This window comes from Rattus norvegicus, chromosome 15 (assembly GCF_036323735.1).
Source record: "Rattus norvegicus strain BN/NHsdMcwi chromosome 15, GRCr8, whole genome shotgun sequence".
NCBI lineage: Eukaryota > Metazoa > Chordata > Mammalia > Rodentia > Muridae > Rattus > Rattus norvegicus.
The window spans coordinates 105,781,431-105,803,850 of NC_086033.1; the positions used below are offsets into that span (position 1 = coordinate 105,781,431).

The window sequence follows — 22,420 nt, forward strand, 5'->3', positions numbered from 1 at the left end:
GACATGTGCACGCATATGCTATGGCTGGTGTTTGCTACTTTGTGGGTGCTTCTTTTTCCCATACTTTCTCCCCCTGGTTTCACCCCCTAACACTAGGTCGGAGAGAAACAAGGATAGAGGAGAGAAAGGAATTAGGAAAATATCCCCAAATCTGATTTCTTTCCTTTTGTTTCTTCTTTGATGTTGGCTACTAACAAACCACATCCAACAACTACCCACACCGTCTACTGTGGCTCTAGCATTTACACACCCTCTGAAAAGTTCCCAGATTTCTGAATGTCACACAATCACAGGAATTACCTGCAGCTGGCAATACCACACTTATGCTAGAGCATGAGGCAAATCAAAGTTGGCTTATCTTGGGATTAAAATGAGGCACATTCTTATTTCTGTGTGTGTGGTTTTTTTTTTTTTTTTACAATTTATTTTATTTTTATGTGCATTGATGTTTTGCCTGCATGTGTGTCTATGTGAGGGTGCCAGATCCCCTGAACTGAGTTACGGTTGTGAGCTGTCGTGTGGGTGCTGGGAATTGAACTCAGGACCTCTGGAAGAGCATCCGGTGCTCTTAACCACTGAGCCATCTCTTCTGTTCCATTTCTGTGGTTTTTTTCTTCTTAAAGGAGACCAAGATTTCAGAAGTTTTGAAAGACCCCCGGAGCAGGGAGACCCTCACTCAAGTCTCGGGATGATGTGACCCCCCCAAGAACTCACGTGAGACCGTCCTTGCTGTAATAAACATGAGGTTTATTGATAGGAACCAGTGCACTGGGGTCGAGACTCATATCCCACGCAGGGGCAGTGGAGTTCGACCCCCAGTAACTACTGACTTCTTAGCTGCATTTTTTATTCTTTCAGTTTCACTGTAGTGTGTAGATATGCATGTGTCACAGGGCACATGTGGAGGTCAGAGGAGAATTTGCAGGAGTTGGGTCTCTCTTTCCACCCTGTGAGTCCTGGAAATGGAATTGGGGTTTTGATAAGTTGGATAGTCACACTGGCACCCTATCTTCCTACTTCTCCCTGGCACTACCGTTTCAGATGGGAGTGTTCATGCATGGATTTTACATGGTAGGGGGTGCCCATGTGTGCACAACGAACACTGTTCCCCAGATCCATCAGCTTTATTTTTTTAAGTTCCCTTTCCTGATGATGATTTCTGCTCTGAACTTGTTACTTTCAGGACTAGCTACAAATCTGTGCATCAGGGCTTTTACCCTAAAAGATTGACTGTCAGCAAACTCTGGGCAAAGATAATGGGAACCAAGTGGAAGAAATAGCTAGTGGCTGCCCCACCCCTGAGACCTGAGGGGAGAATCAACCGTATTTCCCAGAGAACGTAAGTAAGCTTAGGGGCTTGCGGGTGTCCATAGCTCTACTGACTTGGGCTGTGAATTTAAACAGGGATTTCCTGTTTTTCTCCTGTGTCTGGGAATTTGTGTTTGGTGTGTGGGGCTGACTTCTGATTTATGCACACCACCTTATGGCTCCATCCGAGTTTCTGTGTGTATTGATTATTGATTCAGCATGATTTAATAGTGTGGAATTCTTTTGGCTTCCTTGGTCTGTGTCTTCTGGGACTTGAACCCAGAACCTCTCGCATGCTATGCAGTCTCCTCCTGAGTTCCATCTCTAACACGGTTGCACCTGATTCTGAATTCAAGTTGACAGGCTGTTTTCTTGGTAATTTGTAAAACGCTCTGTTGTTAGGGTTTGTTGTGCTGCTTAGGAACAGAGTACTTAACTGCATAAGGAAAGAATTACTGCCTAAGCTCCGTGTTCTGTAGCTTCACAGCTCCTCATTTAGGTATTGATTTGCAATTGTTTATGCAGCTCATGAGTGAGCTTAAATACTTTCCTGTTCAATATTAATCCTCAGTGCTTGCTGCTCTGACACTGGCTGTGATGGCTCATGCTGTCACATTTGTTTCTTAGCTTCATGGCTTCCATCTCCTGACTCTGTACCAAGACACACACACACACACATACACACACACACAGAACCCTGGTGTTCATTATATATATAAATGTATACACACACACACACACACACACACAGAACCCTGGTGTTCATTAGGTATATAAATGTACACACACACACACACACACACACACACACACACACACCCTGGTACCTATTCTTCTATATTCCTATATGTGCACACACACACACACACAACTCTGGTGTTCTCTCTCTCATATACATGTATATGTGTGTGTGTATGTATGTATATAATACATGTGTGACCATACACACACACACACACACCCTGGTGTCCTCTGCAAGAGCAGCAACTTTATTCAGAGCATCAGATAGTTTATACTCCAAGGGTTAAGACGAGTCACCTGGGTAAGGTGTACAATCACCAGGACAAGCTGCATGTGGCATATAAACAAATAACGATAACCAGATGTAATGAGTAATCTGAAGTGATCGCTATCCACTCCTATCCATTACACCTGAGAGGAGCATGAAGCCATAGCCCAAGAATGATTCTGTGTTTTGAAGAGTTTTCTTGGAGTTTTCTCCACGAGCACTCAGAACTTCCCCTCACACGACTCTTCTTGGATTTTGTTCCAACAATGTGGGGAGGGTACAGCATACTGTGAGCGGTGTCATCTCTGGGCAGGTGGCCCTGAGCGTAAGCCAGCAGTGTACTTCCTCGAACTTCCTCAGTGTGGCCTGTGACCTGGAAGTGTAAGCCGAAACAAACCCCTTTGTTCCTACATTGCTTTAGATATGGTGTTTCAGCACAGCAACAAAAAGCAACCCAGGACAGCAATCAGTTAGTCAACGCACAGCATCTCGCTCATCTCATACTTGTGGCTATCCTCCTGCCCTATCTTCCTAAGTGCTAAGATTATAGGTGAGTACCACTGCAGCCTGCTGTAACTTTAAGCAAACATATGTCTCGGGTTTTTGGTGGTGGTGGTGGTGGGGGGTTTGTTTGTTTTGTGTTTTGTTTTGTTTACTTTTTAAATTTTTTTGGCCTACATGTATGTCTGTGTCTGAAGGAGTCAAATCCACTGGAACTTGAGTTAGACAGTTGTGAGTGTCCATGTGGTTGCTGGGAACTGAACCCAGAACCTCTGAAGAACAGCCAGTGCTCTTAACTGCTGAGCCACCTCTCCAACCCCTCTCCGTTCTTTTCAAGCCTTCCTGGCTGTTATAACGTTCTATTTATCCTCTGTTCATCTTTAGTAGGGTTTGTCTTTGCCTCTGGGCTCTCTGGGATCTGAATTGTGAATACATTCTTGGGCCACCTTTGTTTATTTTTCTTTGGCAACTAAGACTACCAGAGATCCTCCGGCCTCTGACTCCCAAGTGCTGGGATTTAAGGTGTGGGCCATCATGCCCATCCAGCACTGTTTTTTAAAACTTTAAATCATGGTTGACTGTTTTTATTTTTTATTACATTTTATTTGTTTGGTGTGTGTGTGTGTGAGTGTGTGTGAGTGTGTGCGTGTGTGTGTGAGTGTGTGTTGTGTGAGTGTGTGCGAGTGTGTTGTGTGTGTGAGTGTGTGTGAGTGTGTGTGCGTGTGTGAGTGTGTGAGAGTGTGTGTGAGTGTGTGAGTGTGAGTGTGTGAGTGTGTGTGAGTGTGAGTGTGTGTGAGTGTGTGTGCGTGTGTGAGTGTGTGAGTGTGTGAGTGTGTGTGAGTGTGTGTGCGTGTGTGTGTGTGAGAGTGTGTGAGAGTGAGTGTGTGAGTGTGTGAGTGTGTGTGAGTGTGTGAGTGTGTGTGAGTGTGTGTGAGTGTGTGTGAGAGTGTGTGTGTGAGAGTGTGTGTGTGAGTGTGAGTGTGTGAGTGTGAGTGTGTGTGAGTGTGTGTGTGAGTGTGTGTGAGTGTGTGTGAGAGTGTGAGTGTGTGAGTGTGTGTGAGTGTGTGTATGTGTGAGTGTGTGAGTGTGTGTGAGAGTGTGTGTGTGAGTGTGAGTGTGTGTGAGTGTGTGAGTGTGTGTGTGAGTGTGTGTGAGTGTGAGTGTGTGAGTGTGTGTGAGTGTGTGAGTGTGTGTGAGTGTGTGCGTGTGTGAGTGTGTGTGTGTGAGTGTGTGAGTGTGTGTGAGTGTGTGTGAGAGTGTGTGTGAGTGTGAGTGTGTGTGTGTGTGAGTGTGTGTGTGAGTGTGTGTGTCTGAGTGTGTCTAGGACAGAGGACACTGGTGGAAGTTTATTCTCTCTATCATGAACCCAGCTTGTCAGGTTTGGTGACGAGTGTTTCTACCCACAGGACAGTCTTCCTGGCTCCTGAACACTTATTCACAGGACTGTTCCTCTATTTGTGACTTTTTACAAATACAAACTTAACCTCTTTGCTTAATCTTGACACAGGTTCGTGGCTTTAATGAGCTTTTTCAACAAACTCAAGCCAGACATTAAGCTACTGTCTTAGGGATTTCATTGTTGTGAAGAGACACCATGATCAAGGCAACTCTTACGTAGGAAAACATTTAACTGCGGCTGGCTTCCAGAGGGTTCAGAGGTTCAGTCCATTATCATCATGGCAGGAAGCATGGCAGCATGCAGTCAGACATTGTACTGGAGAAGGAGCTGAGATTTCTCTACCTTGATCTAAAGGCAGCAGGAGACTGTGTTGCACTGAGTATAGCTTGAGCATAATGTGAGATTCCAAGGCCACCTCCACAGTGACACACTTCCTCCAACAAGGCCACACCTCCTAATAGTGCCACTCCCTATGGGCTATGCGTTTGAACGAATGAGTCTATGGGAGCCATTCCTATTCAAACGGCCACAGCTACCTTAGCATCTGTTTAGTGGTCTTGCTTCTTCTGGTTGCTTTTTGTGGAAAGTTCATCCTATTAAAGGGTGGGTGCAGCTTGGTTCACTTCCCTCTTTACCTGGCATCGACCGGTGTGCATACCTTCCACAAGTGGTTACTGACGCTCAGAGCCCTACTTCTGTTTCTGTGGCTGAAGGCTATTTGAGAACATAGTGTCAACTTAGAACTCCCAAGTTCTGAGCTTCCTCTCGTACTGGTGCTTGGAGGTTCTCCTTTCTTCCTTGAAGCTACACAAGGAGACCCTTTAGCTCTTTCTTTTCTTTTAAATTTATTATGATTGTTATTTGCTATTTATACGTGTGTATGCGTGTGTTTGAGAGCACATGCACACACAAGTGCTAAGACACTCATGTAGAAGTTAAAGGACAACTTTGGAAGTTGTTTCTCTTTCTGTGATGGAGGTTCCTCGGATTGAACTTAGGTTATCAGGCTCTTTGTGTAAGACTATTCTCAGAGCCAAACCACGACTGTCTTTAGGAGTTCAGCTGTGCCTGGTGACAAAAGGTCATCTCAGCTGGTGCTCGTTGATCATTTGTATCCTCTCTTGGAGGGGGTGGGGTGAGTCATAGGACCCTCACCTGAGTATCTAATCCTGTATGCCACATCTGAGTGCAAATCTGCCCTAATGCACATGGCCTTGGGGAGGGCTTAAGTGTAAGGTCCAGGAAGCCTAATAGAGGGAGGACTCCATCCATGTGGTTACAGGAAAGTTATCGTCCCTGCCTGATAGAAATTCTCCAGTGTGATTTTTTGGTGGGAGCACCCACAGACAGCAAGAAATACCTCACCCATGCTCTATAAAGTAGCCCAGTGAACTCATAGTCCCCAGAGTGAACTTGGTAGAACTGTACCTTGGTTTGTCATTGGGACCTTAAGAGGTGGGCTAGACATTGCTTACATTTCCTTGAGAAGAAATGTTAGCAACAGGGTTTATCTACTGAGGATAAATATTAACAACAGACTTTATCCACTGGGCATTCTGCTGATCCTAATTTCATTGTTCGTTCATTCTCATATTCTCTCTCTCTCTCTCTCTCTCTCTCTCTCTCTCTCTCTCTCTCTTTCTCTCTGTCCTTCCTCAATTGTTTGACATCTTTTATTTTGAGATAGGGTCACTTAACTAAACCTGGTGCTCACTGATTCTGGAAGATGAGAGAGGGGGTACAGGCTCCCACTACCACACCCCGCTTTTTTATGTGGGGCATGGACAAGTGGTCCTCAGGTTTGTTCCCTAAGCTCTCCATGGGCTAAGCCATCCTTCCAGCTCCTTCCGTCATTTACTTAAGGTTATCCAGTGTTTCTGGATACTTTAGATAAGAAGGGTCTGCATCAACTTAGTCTACCATAAGATTTATTTGCCAAGCATGACAGCTCACGACTTTAATCCCAGCGCTTAGGAGGCAGAGGTGGGCAAATTTCTGAGTTTGAGGCCAGCCTGGTCTATATTAGCGAGTTCTGGGACAACCAGGGAGATGTAGAGAAATGCTGTTTCAAACAAACAAACAAACAAACAAAGAAACAAACAAACATATAAAAATTGTAAGCATGTTTGTACTCTCTAGCACAGAACAATAACCTGTCTAGATTGATTGGATGAATGAGTGAGGGAATGGATGAAATTTCCGCTTTCAGATTCAGACGGGAGCAATATTCAGGAGAGCCCTTGCTTCCGGTCTCTCCAGGATCTACTTGATTTTTTTTTTTTCTTTTTTTCGGAGCTGGGGACCGAACCCAGGGCCTTGCGCTTGCTAGGTAAGCGCTCTACCACTGAGCTAAATCCCCAGCCCCTTGATTTTATTTTTGAGACAGAGTTTCTGTGGATAGTCCAGGCTGGCCATCCTTATGAATTGGCTTCCTGAGTAAAGATCTTGACCGGCCCTGTTCTGCCCTGCTTGATGTTTGAAGGTGGTGAGTGAGTTCCCATCCTGTGTACCTGTAGCTTCTACAGCACTCCTCCCTAGAGGAAGGATTAAAGAACGCAGCGGCTGGACAGGAGTCTGCTTCCTTCCCTTGCTTCCTCTGGGTTTAGGAAAAGCTTGCCTTTGATGAGATTGAGCCCTGGGCTCTTGCTTTACATTTTCAGGTAGATGCCTTGTCTGAGGCTGGTTATTGATGCCAAGGCCTGTTTTAATTCTCACTCTTCTGCTAATCAATTACAGCATTTATCCATTAATCGGGTGTTCTGACAGGGTCAATAACTGCTTCTTGGATCTTGTGTGAGATCTCACATCATCAAACTAGGAATGAGTGAGATTTAAAGCCTGGTGTGACTTCCTCAGGCTGGTGTTATAAAGGACCAAAACCCAGCTAGTGGATTTTAATGTATCGGGGTGACAGGATTCAGGATTTTTCTCCCCAAGTAGTCCGTAGCGTGGTTCCACATTACTGAAGTGTGGACAGCTGTGCCTCAGTTTAAGAAAAACAGAAACGTTAAAAAGCAATGATTCCCGGCACAGCCCCACAACTGCGTTCACAGTTGTGAATGCATAGACGTCTTCCTTCATCTGCAGCCTTTACCAATAAGATCTTGGCACCTGGGCGAGAGGACAAAGGAACTTAAAGCACAGATGTTTGAAGAAGTTGCTAGGTAAAATTCAACCCCAAATTTATACCAAATACCATGTTACAACATGAATTGAGAGGCAACATCTCAGGGCTGACTTTGTATAAATAGCTTTGGGCCCATTTTTCACATGAGCCGAGAATCCACATTCCCGCTGTGTGTACACGCCATTTCCTTATCCCTCAGTCTCCAGGATGTGCTACCACTTACACAGAGCCTGAAAATCGTCGTAGAAACGGGAAATCTTTGCCTAAATAGAGAGTTAAAAGTTTTCTGAGCATAAGGATGGTTCTGGGTTTTGTTTTGGTTTTGGGTTTCTGGTTTTTGTCTTGTTTTTCGTTTTTAATGACAGATGTACCAACATTCGATTGTCTTCTCATCAAGGGCGGGGAGTGGAGACACTTGTAGACTTTTCCATTCTCCTCCGTGTCACTTGGCTGTCGTGGTCATTGTCTCGCCCCTTTCTCTCCTCCTTGCGCTGCGGAGAGTTCTGTCATTCCCTCTCCCTCGGGACCTTTGTCCCCTTTGTTTTCCGCTGTACCTCAGAAGCCCATCACTCCTTTCATCTTGGTCCCATTCATGGGTGAGGGAACAGTGGTGTCCCGTTGTGGGGATGTTCCGCTGGGTTTCAAACAGTAGGGTTTCCCTTTATTCCCCTCGGAGTCCCACAATGGGCTGAATGTCTGCTGCAGAATGCACACTAATACACCAGGTTATTTGGTTTCTAAGAAGTCAATAAAAATACTACATTTAGGTCCAGCCCTTGGCTCCCTCCACACCTCCCCTGCTTTCAAGCCTTAAATCTGTTTCTTTCCTTCTGATGGCAAAACATACTCTCCTATATTAGTTCAAGGAAACTGATTCTGGCTGTGGAAGTTACGTTTCTACCACAGGCAGCCAGGACTTGGAGAAGATGCCAAGAAGAATGGGCTTCCCAGACTGAGCTTGGCCAGACTTCCTGGTTTTAGAAAGTAGCACCTGTCTGCATTCTCCGGTGTGTCTCGGGATTTCATCCAGACTTTTCTTGTTTTATTCTTGTTTTGGGGTTGTGTACATGGCAATGGGGTGGGGGGGGGGAGTGTGGACAAAGTGTACATAGTTAACAAACAAGGCCCAAAGACCAGCAAACCTGTAAAAGGTCAAAGAAATTTTAAGCTTGTAATGTCTCAACACACAGAACTCATGTTCAGGAGCAACCTTCAAAACCGCCCTTAATGAGGCATAAAAGAGAAAACTGGAGCCGGCGCTCCTGTGTACCTTGCCTAGGGTGTGTCGTCAGGGTCACTTGCCACTGGGGACCTATTTAAAAAGGGATTGGGGTAGTTGGCTCAATCAAGCATTTCATTAAGTGGGGGACTTTGATTAATTCTCTCTCTTCTTCGGTACAACAGATAATTTCAGTAAATGTGTAATGCTCTCGGCTGCTGCTGGGGCTTAAAGTTCGGGCTGCGCCCTGCTGAGGGCTAGCATTACCGGGCCTACTTGGCTGTGATGAAGAGGAGTGTGTCCCACACAGTGGTCTAATCCTTGACAGGCGAGGCTGGCCTTTCAACATGACTGTTATCTGGGACCCTGGCTTAGGAAAGAGCACTCTCGGGACTGCAGGCAGAGACAAAGTCTTGGGAAGCCAGGAAAGACGCCAAGAGTAGTAAGAAGTTGGCGCTCTGTCTTTTCCTGTTTTTGGAAAGATACTCGGACCAGCCTCTTGCTCAGAGACTCGTGGTTTGGGTAAGTTTCTGGGAGACTCCGCAGGAAAACAAAGCAAGAAAAGGAAAATTGCAGGCCAGCGGTGTGAGCTTTCACTGCTGTCTGGTGCGGGGGAAGCTGGGGCCGGATAGAGCTGGGCCACCAATGTGAGCTTTCACTGCTGTCTGCTGCAGGGGAAGCTGGGACTGGCCTGGGACGGGCAGGGTCAGGTACGGAGCCCTGGTCTATTGTCAGTTGTTTTCTTTTATTTACCAACTTTTTTGTTTGTTGAGAGTCTGTCAGGGAGATGAAGGGATGTTCTGAAGAAAGCCAGTGGGGAATGTTAACTTTGGTTGTTTTGATCTAGAGCTCTGTCAGGGGGGATAAAGTGCTTAGTGTAGAAACTCAGTCACACCTATTGTATTTTAAAAGCTGGTTTGGGAAATGTGTGTGTTTATTTATTGCAAATGCAAAGTCTATTTGGTAGCCATACATTTAGGTGCTTTGAAAAGTTGGATTTGGGTTCTGAGGGACCGGAACGGCCCCCAGGGAGGCATTGTGGTGATGTGTGAATCCCCCTTCATTTTCGGCTTACTCCCTGGATACCCTGGATCTGTGTTTAGGGCCGTTGCCTTCTGCCCCGTTAATCCAGGCACTGCACATGCGCTTGGAGCAACAAGTTAACAGTCTGTATTTAAGAGGGTAGTTTGGGTCTGCGTAGTCCCTTATTTGCCACTTGAAGCACGTTTTCAGTTGTGAGTAGTGCGCTTGGTTGCTTTCCATGGATTTATACGCCGACTAATTTTTTTATGCTAAATTAGGGTGAGATTTTTAGAATTAATTTCAGAGTGTGTTTGCATGGTAATTGCTACACTTCTAAAAGCTTAACAGCCAATTAACACAAACTATTGTGTGATATTTGGCTTCAGGTCGATTGGGGGTTTTTTGGTAGTGGTTTTGGATTTAAAGAAAAGATGAACTCATGCACTTATCAAATATGATTTTATTAAGTGCTGACTTTGTGTCAGGTTTCCAGTAGTTCAACATCGTTTTGATGTCAATATAATTGCTCCTTAACTTACATGTTAGGACCACAGCTGTAAACAGCAGAAACACCTCGGCACTCTTAGTATTCAGTAACCAGCTTTAACTGTCTATGGGGGTGTAGCATGTCTTTGGCCTGAGTTTGGGACTTTTAGTTCTTGGGGTACTGTGACTGGTAAATGTCTCCTGGCGAATGCTGGAGAGACCTTGGAGGCACAGTGGTGGTGTAGCAAGGACTCCGGTGGTCACTTGTTTTTCCTTGCTGGGGGAAAAAGAGCCAGCAAGCAGTTCAGGCTGGAAATGAGAGTTTGGTCCCTAATGTGGCGTGGCCTGGCCCACACTGCACACTCCATGGCAACCTCTCCCCTCCCCCCACATCCCCTCTGTTTCCCCGGAGAGCATCAGTTACTAACATTCTAATTTCCATCAATCACCTCCCCCACCCCACCCCCAAGAGATAGGGAAGTTACACAGTTGCTGCTTCTTCTGTGCCCAGCAAAGACTTGTGATAGCATCAGTGCCTCATTCCTCTGGGAAGGTCCTTGAAGGCTTCAGAGACCTGAAAAGCAGCTCACCTCCTTTTGCTGGTTTGTGGCAGTCGCAGACTTTCCGTTTTTGGGGGTCTGGGGTCCAAACCAGACCTCCTCGCACATGTCATGCATACTGCTCTATTACTGAGCTGCAAACCAGGTGTTTTAAACTCTCCCTCTAGTAGAATTACACTCCCCTCCTTGCCAAATGCTGCTTTATCAAGACATAAACATGGTACTTACTCATTGAGACAAAGGAACTCCCTTCAAATTGAGCCCAATTCGGACTTTCCAGGATGGCGGGTCCTCATCAGACAAAAGAGGGGACACAGGGAGGAAGGACTCTCTCAAAATTGGAGCATTATGCTCCTCTGGTCACTTTACCTCTGAAATCAAGTGGTAAATGAGATAAATTTTCCCGTTCCTCCCTTCCCTCCTATCTCTTTTCTTCTCTTGTTTCTTGAGGCATTCTCCTCTGTAGCCCAGGCTGGCCTGGAGTTCCTAGTAATCCTTCTTTCTTGTCCTCCAACATGTTGAGACTATAGACATGTGTCACCATGCCCAGCTTAGAAAACTGCTTTCCTGACCCAGACCACATCTCTCAGGGAAAGAGACATCGGCTGTCTCTATTTGCAGAGGGTATCGGTGTCACTATTACAGGTTCCACTGGGTGTCTTCCATGAGTTATGTGATAGTCTCCCAAAGTTCATTCACTTCAAATCCAGCCCTTCTCAATACAGAAGGCAAATAGAGCAGCTTCTAACTGTTTAAAGCACTTGTTCCGTCTGCTTTGAACATTGAAAACACCTTGCTGAGCAGTCATATCCTGGAAGCACTCTCTGGACTTGCTAATAGAGCCAGGGAAACCAGAATGCAAGGAGTCAGCAAAGCACCTTCTTCCCATAAGGCAGGATGAAAGGCTGCCTTGCAAATCTACCTGTGAATTCCAAAGCTGGAAGCGGTGTCTTTGTGTGCTGTGCTACATTGTTGCCGGGGCGAGCAGATGTACTCAGTCATTTATGTGGAGATAATGTATATGCAATCCCAGCCCAAAAACCCTCTGCTTAAGGTCAGCTAGAGGCCTTTCTTCCATGGCCTTGTGGATCAGGCCCCTTAGTGAGCCACCTGTTTGACTATTGGTTGTGTTTAAGGAAAACACAAGGATTGTCGGATGGTGGTTACTGTTGCCTTGTTTCTCTGTATCTGTTTTCCCTGGTCATTGAACTGTGTGGCTCCAGCCTCATGGGTCTGTTTGGGGGCTGTGTGTCAGCTGGATTTGATAGGCTTCAGAAATGAACATAAAGAAAGGGAGGCAAGAAGATGCATTACAGTGCTTTGTCCTCTTCAAGGGGCCAAAGGAAGCATGGCAGCCATTAGGTCATTGGTGAGGCACTCTCCAGAGAAGATTCCTTTGGGGCTGGCAATATAACTCAGTTGGTAGAGTGCTTGTCTAACATGCACTAGGCCCTCCACTCGATCCCCAGCACCACTTAAAACCACAGATGCCTGCAAACCCAGTACTCGGGAGGCAGATGGCAAGACCAAGAGGCAAATGGCACCCTTGTCTATGTAGCCAGTTTGAGGTCAGTCTGAGCTATGAGGCCCTATTTCAAAAGACCAAAAAAATTATTCCTCTTCTTCCTGTGTTACTTCTGTTCATAACATCAGGAAGAAGGGAGGGCCAACTTTCAGTTCAGACAATGTGTTACTGCCCCAAGTCACCCTGCTGCTGTCATGAACACCTCCATTAGTGTTGCCAGCATTGGCCTGGCCAGTTAGTATTGTCATTGGACCTATAGGGGGGTGGGGCCGAGTGCCATCTGAGCTTGTCTGCGTAAGCCATTATCTCCAGAGCCACAACAGAGGAGCATTCACAAGTGGCTTCTTGGTTGGGCTCTAGGACTCTACAGTCCTGAGCCTGTGACTGTCACTGTGGTAAAAACCAGGGGGAACAAGCTAAGGTTCTGGTAGGCTCTGCAGGAGGCTAGTGTATGGGTCCCTGGCCCTGAGGAATACTAAAGGGGACACAAATCATCTAGGCTCATTGGCGTCTTTGGTGAGACCCCATGACAGGCATGTTCTCTTACCTCTCTCAGGTAGGCCTGGCTAAGCTGGGGGTACAGGTGGTGAGCTACATGACGTTGGCGAGATGGGGCTTCAAGGAGCCTGAGCAGAACAGACCCAGATGATTCTTCAGGGAAACTAAAGGACACAGAGACCATGGCCAAAGATCCCAGGAAGCTACTAGTAGGCTAAAAACACAGAAGGCGAAACCCCTTTCCCAGGGTCCCCATATAAGAATTGGGGGCTGAGGGAGGCAGCCCTGAGTTTGTTATATTTTCATTGATATTGACCAGATTACTGGAAAGTAAGCAGGACTTGGAAGACAAATATGGATCAGGGACAGTAAATAGAAATCCAGCAAGAGCCTTTTAAAGGTTGAGACGGGGCTGTGGAGACGTCTCAGAGTCTTAGGCCCTTGCTATACAAATGGTAATAGCTTGAGCTTGACTCCCCACATAAAATGTGATATTGTAGCATGCACCTATAATCCTATCCTATGGCAAGATCGGAGAAAGACAGCAATGAGCAACAGAGAGACCCTGTCTTAAACAAGGCATATGAAGACTAATACCCTACATTGTCCTTCAACCTGCACACAGGCACCATGGCACGTGAACACGTTCATTCACATACACACCACATCACAAATACGTCTGGCACACTAAGTAAATGTTGATTTATTATAACCAGGCTTGGTGGCATTCACCTGTATCCCTAACACTCATGAGGGAGAGGCCGGAGAATCAGAAGTTCGAAGTCATCTTCAGCTGCTCTTTTTTTTTTTTTTTTCTTTTCTTTTTTTCGGAGCTGGGGACCGAACCCAGGGCCTTGCGCTTGCTAGGCAAGTGCTCTATCACTGAGCTAAATCCCCAACCCCTCTTCAGCTGCTCTTAAGTCCAAGGCCAGGGCTGTGCAGTCAGATTGTATTAAAAATAAAGCAAGGACTGGAGCTGGAGCTCAGTGGTCGAGCACTGCTCTGGCATTTAGAAGACTCTGGTTTTGATCCTCAGCACAGGGGATGGGGAAGGAGTGGAAACAGTTATATTTTTACCTAAAGAGAGGTCACGGTAGGTGACTATCTAAAAAGGGGGTGCCTGCAGAGCATCGCTGCCAGACTCACAGATAATTTCACAGGAAGGTCAGAGGCACATGCGAGTGGCCCGTCTATGACAGGAAGGAGGCGGTGTTGTGTGCATCTGTCCGGTGGGTGGATGGGGGCGGGGACACAACTGGGAAATGTGGGGCAGATGGGTCATGGGACATGTCCAAAGCACAGAGCGTAGATGACCGTAGAGTCTGGGTACTGATGGAAAGATACCCCAAAAGATACCAACAGGAAAGCCTGCACTGTCTCTTCTACCTGTGTGTGTGCCAGCTGAGAAGGACAGACCACTCCACATCGCTCCTATTTTGCTGGAGCACCTCAGGACCTGGCTCTTGAGTGGCTCTGCGAGACCTGTCCCTTAACTCCCTCTGCATTTGAGGCTGAGGTGATAAAATTTTTTGAAATACGGGACATGGAGATGCATTTGCAGGAAAGGACCTGGATGTGAGATTTTCGTTTGTGCTTCGGTTTGTAGGTACGGAAGTTCACGTGCTGCATGTTCTTGCAGAGGCCAGAAGACAACCTCACAGGTCTTCTTCAAGGAACTTTCCTTGGCCTGGACCTCACTGGTTAGACTAGGCCCGCTGGACAATAAGATCTTCAGTCTCTCCTTCCCAGCACTGGGATCACCACGTTTTCGTTTTGTTTTTCTTTTATTTCTTAAGCCAGGGTCTCACTATGTAGCTCTGGCTGTCCTGGAACTCACAGAGATCTGTTGACCTCTGCCTCCCAAGTGTTGGGCGTAGGGATCAAAGGCATGCGCCCCCACCTCAGTGGGCTACAGCCTCGGAACTCAGGCCCTCACATTTTTATGTCTTGTGTTTGTGTCTGTGTCTGTCTCTCTTCTCTGTCTCTGTGTCTCTCTGTGTGTGTCTCTCTGTCTCTGTGTGTGCATGTGTGCACTGCATGTGTGCATGTGTGCACGTGCATGTGCACACGTTTAAGAATAGGGGTCAGAAGACAGCCTAGAGTGTCTGGTATTGGGTTTGTCCTGTTTAGGAGATGTAGTTTATCGTTCTCTGCTGTTTGTCTTAGGCTAGCTGGCCCACGAGGTTCTGGGGATTCTCCTGGCTTCCCATCTCACTGGAGGAGGGGTTAGGATTGCAGATACATGCTGCTGTGCCTGGCATTTTGTGGTTCTGGGCATCTAGACTCAAGTCTACTACTTGCACAGCAAGTGCTCTACTGCTGGTTCTCCCAGCATCCCTCAGTCCTTTCCTGGCATACACTCCCCTCTACCCTGAACTTTACAGACCAGGGGTTGGGCTTCCCCTACCCCAGAGGCTCTTTCCTATATATCGCTCCCCTCCGTCCCCACCCCTCCTCTCTCCCTCTGCTGCATGTGCATGTTCTGTCTTTCTCTATCCCCTCCCCTCTGTCTCCATCACCTTGGCGACTTACCCGATTTTATTCCTCAGGTTCAGTTCAAGAGTGTTTCCCAGTAAACTTGGTCTATATACTCTGGCTTGAATTGGCTTATTTCAGTGGCAGAGAAATAACTTACCAGAAACTTCTGTCATCATGTGAATGACCAACAGAAGTGCATTAGGGGTAAATCCTGAATCCTGCTAGCTGTTCGCACTCTCTTGTGCTGCCTCTATACTGGATTTCAAAGTGTAGCCAAGACTAGCCTTAAAATCAAAATCCTCCTGCCTCAGCTTCACTAGATTGGGATGAGCTGTGCCTAACTTGTTCATCTTGTTGTTGTGTTTTTAAAATATTACCTTATTTAATATATATATATATATATGCATGTCTATGTGTTTATGGTATATATAGTGTATCAGTGTGCATACATGTGTGTACATGGGTATACATAGCCATGCATGCACATTTGGAGACCAGAGGGCATTGTCACCTCTCAACACTGAGGTCACAGGCATACATGACCAAGGCTGGTTTTTATGTGGGTTCCTGGGGATTTGAACTCAGGTCCTCAAGCTTGTCTACTCTTAAACCTACCAAGCCACCACTTTAGCCTCTTATATTAATGTTTAAGACCCTGTAACCCCAGTGCTATATCATGCCATAGAGATGGCTAGAGAAGAGAAAACCCAGTAAGAAACTACCATTTCTGAGAACTGGACTCCAGCACAGAAAGGAATAGACTTTGTCCAAACTGTCTCTGTAGAGAGACAGCTGCTTAGACTGAGTGGGAAACCACCCCTCTCTCTAATTATCACTTAAAATTCTTTCCATTTTTCTCTGTGTGCTTCCTCCTTAGCCTGTGTTTTCTTGCTTTGTGTGCTAACGGTAAATATGTCCTCCTTAAGGCACCATTAGTCTCCAGGTATTTTCATTCATTCTGGCTGTCCACTCAGCTGCCAGTAGGCTCATTTGGAAGATACAGACCTTTCCCTTGTCTGGACTCGAGTAAGCTTGTGGTGTGTGCAGTTCTTCGTCCCAAGAGTGAGCTGTTGAAAGCTGGAACTAGAGTTCATTCCTCAGCAGCCGGCCCTGTCCCTGTTAGGTCTGTTGGTACAGGAAGGAGGGGAAACTGAGCTTCTGCCTGTCTTCTGGTTCTGGGCTTTTGACATTGCTTCCTCCTGACTCTTCTGGAGGACAACATAACCCTGAGTCCTTCAGCAGATGTTGTCTCCTGCTCCTAAGAGGAAGAAGAGAAGGATAATGGATGTTTTCAATGCAGCAGGTCTTTATTTCGTTCAGATTCAAAGGGGACAAGGCAAAGAGGTTAACGTCTTTCTGTGTTCCCTCTGCATAAGCATGGAGACCCACGATCCTTAATCTGTTAAAAGAAAATTAAGCCCTTGTGTGTTTGTGGGATTTCAGATTCATTTCTCTTGCCCTGCTCCCATGCTCCGTGTTTTTGTAGTCAAATACAGCCTGGACCTTTGCCTACCATTTGCCTCTTTCCCCTCCCCTCCCCCTCCTCCTCTCCTTCTCCCCTCCCCTGTGATTGCACAAAGAGCTGGGAGCCCACAAAGGACTCAGTTTCTGGGTTTTGTGTTTTAAAAGGATGAAATAAGCGCTATACTTAGAAACACAAAACGGATCCCTTAGAACTTGCCCCCAAAAGAAATGCATTGACATCAGGATGGGAAGAGTGAGGAAAGTGTGAGAGAAAATCAGAGTTTAAAAAAAAAAATGCAGCCCAAGGGAGTGTGCAAACAGTAGGTAGAAAAGTCCTCCAACCTCCCAACTCAACTCAACTCAGGAAGTGGTATGGGGGCTTCCAGGCTGTCCTCCTCCAACCTCCCAGATCAATGGGGAGGGTGAGCTGTGTGGGACAGAGCTACTCACAAGACTCACTCCCTGGGCTGGGGTTTACAAGGCTTCCTCTGTGTGGATCATCCTGATCTCTTCCTGGCCGACATCCTCTCTCTGAAATGTTGAGATGGCAGGGTATACACACTTGGCTATGGCTAAACCTGGAGACAGATGTTTTTATTTCAGCCTATTTACTCCTGTTTGTTTCTTGTGTGCACAGTGTTAGTGCTTGAGCCCAATGCAGGCCTCGCACAGGCTGGACAAGTGCTTGACCAACTAAGCTACCACCGTCCCTGCATACCCTTGGCCTAGGAATGGTTTCCCAGGGGAATGAGTTAATGGGCACGTTATCTTTGAATCCCAACTAAGCAAAATACTACACCCTAAAGTAGATTAGATTCTCATTTTTTTCCTTATAGGATATTATCAAAAAATTGCACCCAATTTTATTTCTAATCATATAAAAAAAATCTGTGGAGGTTTGTGTCTTCTCTTATTTGAAGGCACCTTTCTGTAATCACCCCATACTCTTCAGCCCCTAAAAGGCTGAAATAGCTCCTATCTGGTCCTTCAAGGTAAAAGTTTTCAGAGTTTTGTTCTAAATCAAATACAGTCACTTTTTGCTCTGTATTCTTTGCCTGAGCTTTTTTTGTTTTTGTTTTTGTTTTGTTTTGTTTGTTTGTTTTTGTTTTTGGGGTTTTTTTTGTTGTTATTGTTGTTGTTTTTGGGAGAGAATGAATGAATTAATGAATAAATACCACAGGTACTCAATAGAGTGCATACATGTGTGGTGGTCAAAAGACAACTTTTGGGAATCTAGCCTTGTTGATGCAGGGTCTCCAGGCTAGCTGGCCAAAAACCCCATAGATTCTGCCCTCTTACCTCTCAACTTGATGCAGGGACGCTGGGATTACAGCAGCAGGTTACCACAGCTAGTTGGTTTTTGTTTTTAATGGGTTCCTCAGGATTCTTAAACTCGGATTCCTAATTTCCCCAGCCCTGGAGTTTTTCCTGGCCTTGAAGTTTTTCTGGACAATGCAAATGAAAGTGCCTGCGTTTTGGTATGTGCAGTGCTTGAAAAGAACTCCATCCAAAATGGAACATATATATTGTTTCAGCTGCCTGTTAGACGTTTACATTATAGGATACAATATTATATGCACTCAGGTATGCAGTAGGCAGCAATAATAGTGCCTGCTTCATAGGATTGTTCTAAAGATTAATGCAAGCAGAGAACTTAAATGCTACATGCATGCATGAGTGTGAGTGAGAGCACGCATGTGTGTGTGTGTGCGCGCATGCATGTGTGTGCGTGCGCGTGGGGGGGCTCACATGCACGCACTTGTGTGTTAGGTCTGAAGACAATCTGCAGTCATGGGTTCTCTCAATCATATAGGTCTCTGACTGAGCTCAAGTTGTTAGGCTTGGTGGCAAGTGTCTATATGCTGAGCCAACATGAGGGACTCTCAATAAATAAAGAGAAAAAAAATACTGAGAATTTATGTTTCATTTAATATAAGTGCAGATACCAGCTGTCTTAACACAATGCCCCTAGCATACTGTAGGAACCTAAATATTGTTTGCTACAAACGGTAGTTAATGTAAAAGGTCATTTAGTTTTCTATCTTTTTAACATAATTCTGGTTTTAAGGGTCTTTTGAAATGAGAACTAGAACAGAATCATTTCCTAGTTTCATACATTTCTAAGATAGTCTAAAAAGCATAAACAGATCTTATTTACAGGTAACTTCTAAAGGGGCTTTTCTGGTAGAAAATGTGGGGACTTTGGGCGTCACTGTTTTGCTAAACAACTAGTGTTTATACCTGGGAATTCCCCACGTGCAGGAAATAAAGAGATAGGTCTCCGAGGTGTGAGCAACATTTGCAGAGAAAGGACTTGAGGTGCTAATTGAGATGAAAGTGATGGGCCCCACCTGGGTTCTTCACCAGCAGCCACACTGCCTCACAAATTGGTTCTTTGCCCCCCAAGGCGGAATTCACAGTCACACCTCTGAAGCCCTCTCCAGCCCTGCCCCATAAGCCCCGCCCTGCTCCGTAAGCCCCGCCCCATCCCATAAAGCCCTGCCTACCCTAGGCTCCAGGGATGATTGCTTGACCCCTTGTTAACTATTTGATTTCCAAAGTACTTTCCTGGGTTGTCATTGATTCAAATACTAAATGAAAAAAGATGTCCACTATTAAAACGAAAGGCAAGATCCTTTTGAAATTCCTTTCTTTTCGGATATAGATAACATGCACAGATACCAATTTAGAGCTGATAAAGTTCACAGAGAAGCCTAGATTTATGTGTAGCTGGCACCAGGAGTTCAGCTCTGGCTAAAGGTGGGGGTAGAGTGTACAGTGGCTCTGAGCAGCTCAGAAGCTGTCCTTCGTCCCCCACAGCCAGAGGTTTTCCAGATGAAGCGAAATCCTCAGCACTGTTCAGAACGCGTGTCCCATACCCACTCATGGGGGTCAAAATGGCGGGGGAGTATCTTCTCAATACCACGCCCTGTTGTCTGTGTGTGTGATCTATCCTGGAGTGTGGGGATGGGATGGGGACAGCCAAGGATGTGGGGTGTGTAGGGACTCCTTCAGCACTAACCCAGAAGTCAGCTTAGCAGTTCACTGGTTTTCCTCAAGCCCACGACCATGTCCAACTCGTACGCGAATCTGAGCTTCCTTCCTACAGGTTGAAGTCGCGAACCCCGGGACTGCTGGACTCCAGAACCTTCTCTTGACCCATTCTTTCCTTCCCCTCGCCTCCTCCTTCCATTGGACAGACTTTGAGAAGCTATATGCACAAGGATATTTATTATTCACTTACCCCCCACCCCCCACCCCATCAGCTCAAAAGCCCTGATCCTTCAGAGTTAGAAACTGCTCAGTTTGGTCCTCCCCTAACCTAGAGCAGAGTCCTTGCAGCTTAGATGTAACCAGGTAGACTACACGACACATGCTACAATCCAGTTAATCCTACTTTTTGAAAGGGTCTGTGTATTTTGATGCTTTCCGTCCCCCCCCCCCCCCCCATGGCTTGTGTGGATTTTTATGCAAGTTGAATCCATTGAGTACCAGGCGCTGTGAGTTTCAGGCAATGATAAATGAGCTTCATGTTAATTGACAATGAAGTTAAGGAAGAAAATTTTATTGTTAATCAAGGGCTTAATTGCCTTTGGGACGGTTTTAAATAAATGCCATGCAGTACTTAAGGAGCGATGCTGTGTAAGTGAGATGCAAAAATTCTTTAATTAAACCATCAAGGGTACTCCCTGATTGAAATCCCCCCCTTATCTTAATAGTAAAACCTCCGTGATTCATGTAACGACTCAATCTGGGGCAGAGTAAATGGAAGGCCCCTCGGAAGAACAAATCAATTGTGTAAATTGACTGAAGTTATTTCTGGGATAGTTTTCTTGCAGCTTCTTTGTATTGATCAGAACACATTCCGCATGGATGTTCATGTGTGTAGCTTGTATTTATGTGCCTTAAGTCTCGATTCAGCCTGTAGTGTAGAGTGTACTGGGGTTCCCGGCTGTTGGAAAAGTGATATTTCTAGCTGGGTGGTGGCGGCACATCCTTTAATCCCAGTACTCAGATGCAGAGGCAGGTGGATCTCTGTGAATTCAAGGCCAGCCTGGTCTACGGAACAAGTTCCAGGACAGCCAAGGGTACACAGAGGAACCCTATCTTGAAAACTCAAGAAAAAAAAAAGTAAATAAAAATAAAAAGTAAGAAATAAAAAATAGAAGGGAAGAGGAACATGAAGTCATGTTTGCCTGTGTTGGCAGACCTAGAACAGGTTAGAGCTGCCTGCTGTCTGAGGACCACCCTGGCCAGCAGGCTACCTAAAAGCTGCAGAGGAAGCCCAAGGGATACCGGTACCGGTACCAGAACTGACCCGCATTAGGGTCTTATAAACAGTGCAGAGCTGGAATCCCATTCCAAGCTTTGGAGTGTTCTGGAAGGCTGGCATTCTGTCCCTGTGAACATGGTGGTCACTGTAGAACGCCATCTGATTCAGGATCCTTTGCTTCAGTTATCATTTACCTGCCAGGAGGAGCGACAGTGTGTGAACCAGGAAGGAAGGAAGGAAGGAAGGAAGGAAGGAAGGAAGGAGGATCGGAAGCTCAAGGTCATCTTCATCCTCATAGGGAAGTCAAAGCCAATCTTCATCAAAGAGACCCTGTCAAAAAAGAAAAACAGCAAACCAACCAACCAACCAACAAGCAAGACAAAACATGGTTCTCATGATATAGACTCCCTGTGCTAGGCTGAGCTGGGCTGAGCTGTGTGAGCCCCACTGATCCACCAGCTTGGACGTAGAGAGGGAGGGGTCTCTAGTCAGCAAGAAAATCCCCACGTCTGTTGTTAGACGTCTTTGTAGCTTCGTGGATTGTTTGGTCCTTTCCCTTCTGGCCTGTGTGCTCTGTCTTGGGCTTGTCTTGATTCACACAAATTTGGAGGAAGGTTTATTAGTAAGCCATGTCTAGAGAGTATGTGTATACAGATTCTGTAACTCTCAAGCTATGATCTATCTGTCTGTCCATCCGTCCATCTGTCCATACGTCCATTCTTCCATCCATCTATGTATCTATCAGTCCATTTGTTCATCTGTCCGTCCATCCACCCACCCACCCACCCACCCACCCATATCTATCTATCTATCTATCTATCTATCTATCTATCTATCTATCTATCTATCTATCTATCTATAGACAGGTTGTGGGTAGGCTGTCTCTGGAAGTGTTAGTGGATTGGGACAGGAACTAGGGATGACTTTTCATATTCCACTCTCTAGCTTGATCTGACAGCGTTTAAGCAGCATGCACACAGCTGGGTTGATGACAGGAATTGAAGGGCCCACTCATGGGGCTGTTACTGGTAGCCTGTGGTGGGCCCTTTCCCTGAGGGAGTCCGGGAGAGCATCAGGGACCAAGGGTGGTACAGAGCCCTGGGGTGACAAAGGAATGGGATGTGCTACAGACAAAGCTGGAAATGGTGCTCAAGGTCACTGTGACAGGTTCCTAGGATCCATTGCCAAAGCGTCTGTTTCCGGCTCAGTTTTATGTATTCCTAAAATGTCTCCTTAAAAGTTCATTCTTTTTCTAAGAGAAAAATACCTACAGTTCTTAATGACTAGGGGGGAAGTGTAGGCCATGGAATGGGTCCTATGACAGCTGTAGCTAAGAAGCGTTCATTGCTGGGGTGATTTCACGCAGAAGTGTGGACAAGGAGAGACAGATTGACCACCAATGCTCCCCTCTCATTTACCGTCTCTGCTTGGTACCTGCAAGTGTGTGTCACTCACCAGCCTGCTGGAAGATAAGGGTGATAAAAACAAACAAACAAACAAACCAACCAACCAATCAACCAACCAACCAGGGCCCTATCTCAGGCTCTGTC

At 46.1% G+C, this 22,420-nt stretch overlaps 1 protein-coding gene across 2 annotated transcripts in view; it reads left to right on the forward strand.

The window, feature by feature from the left end:
- The window catches only part of Clybl (citramalyl-CoA lyase), a 222,065-nt gene that overhangs the window by 91,148 nt on the left and 108,497 nt on the right, over positions 1 to 22,420 (forward strand). The window lies entirely within an intron of this gene.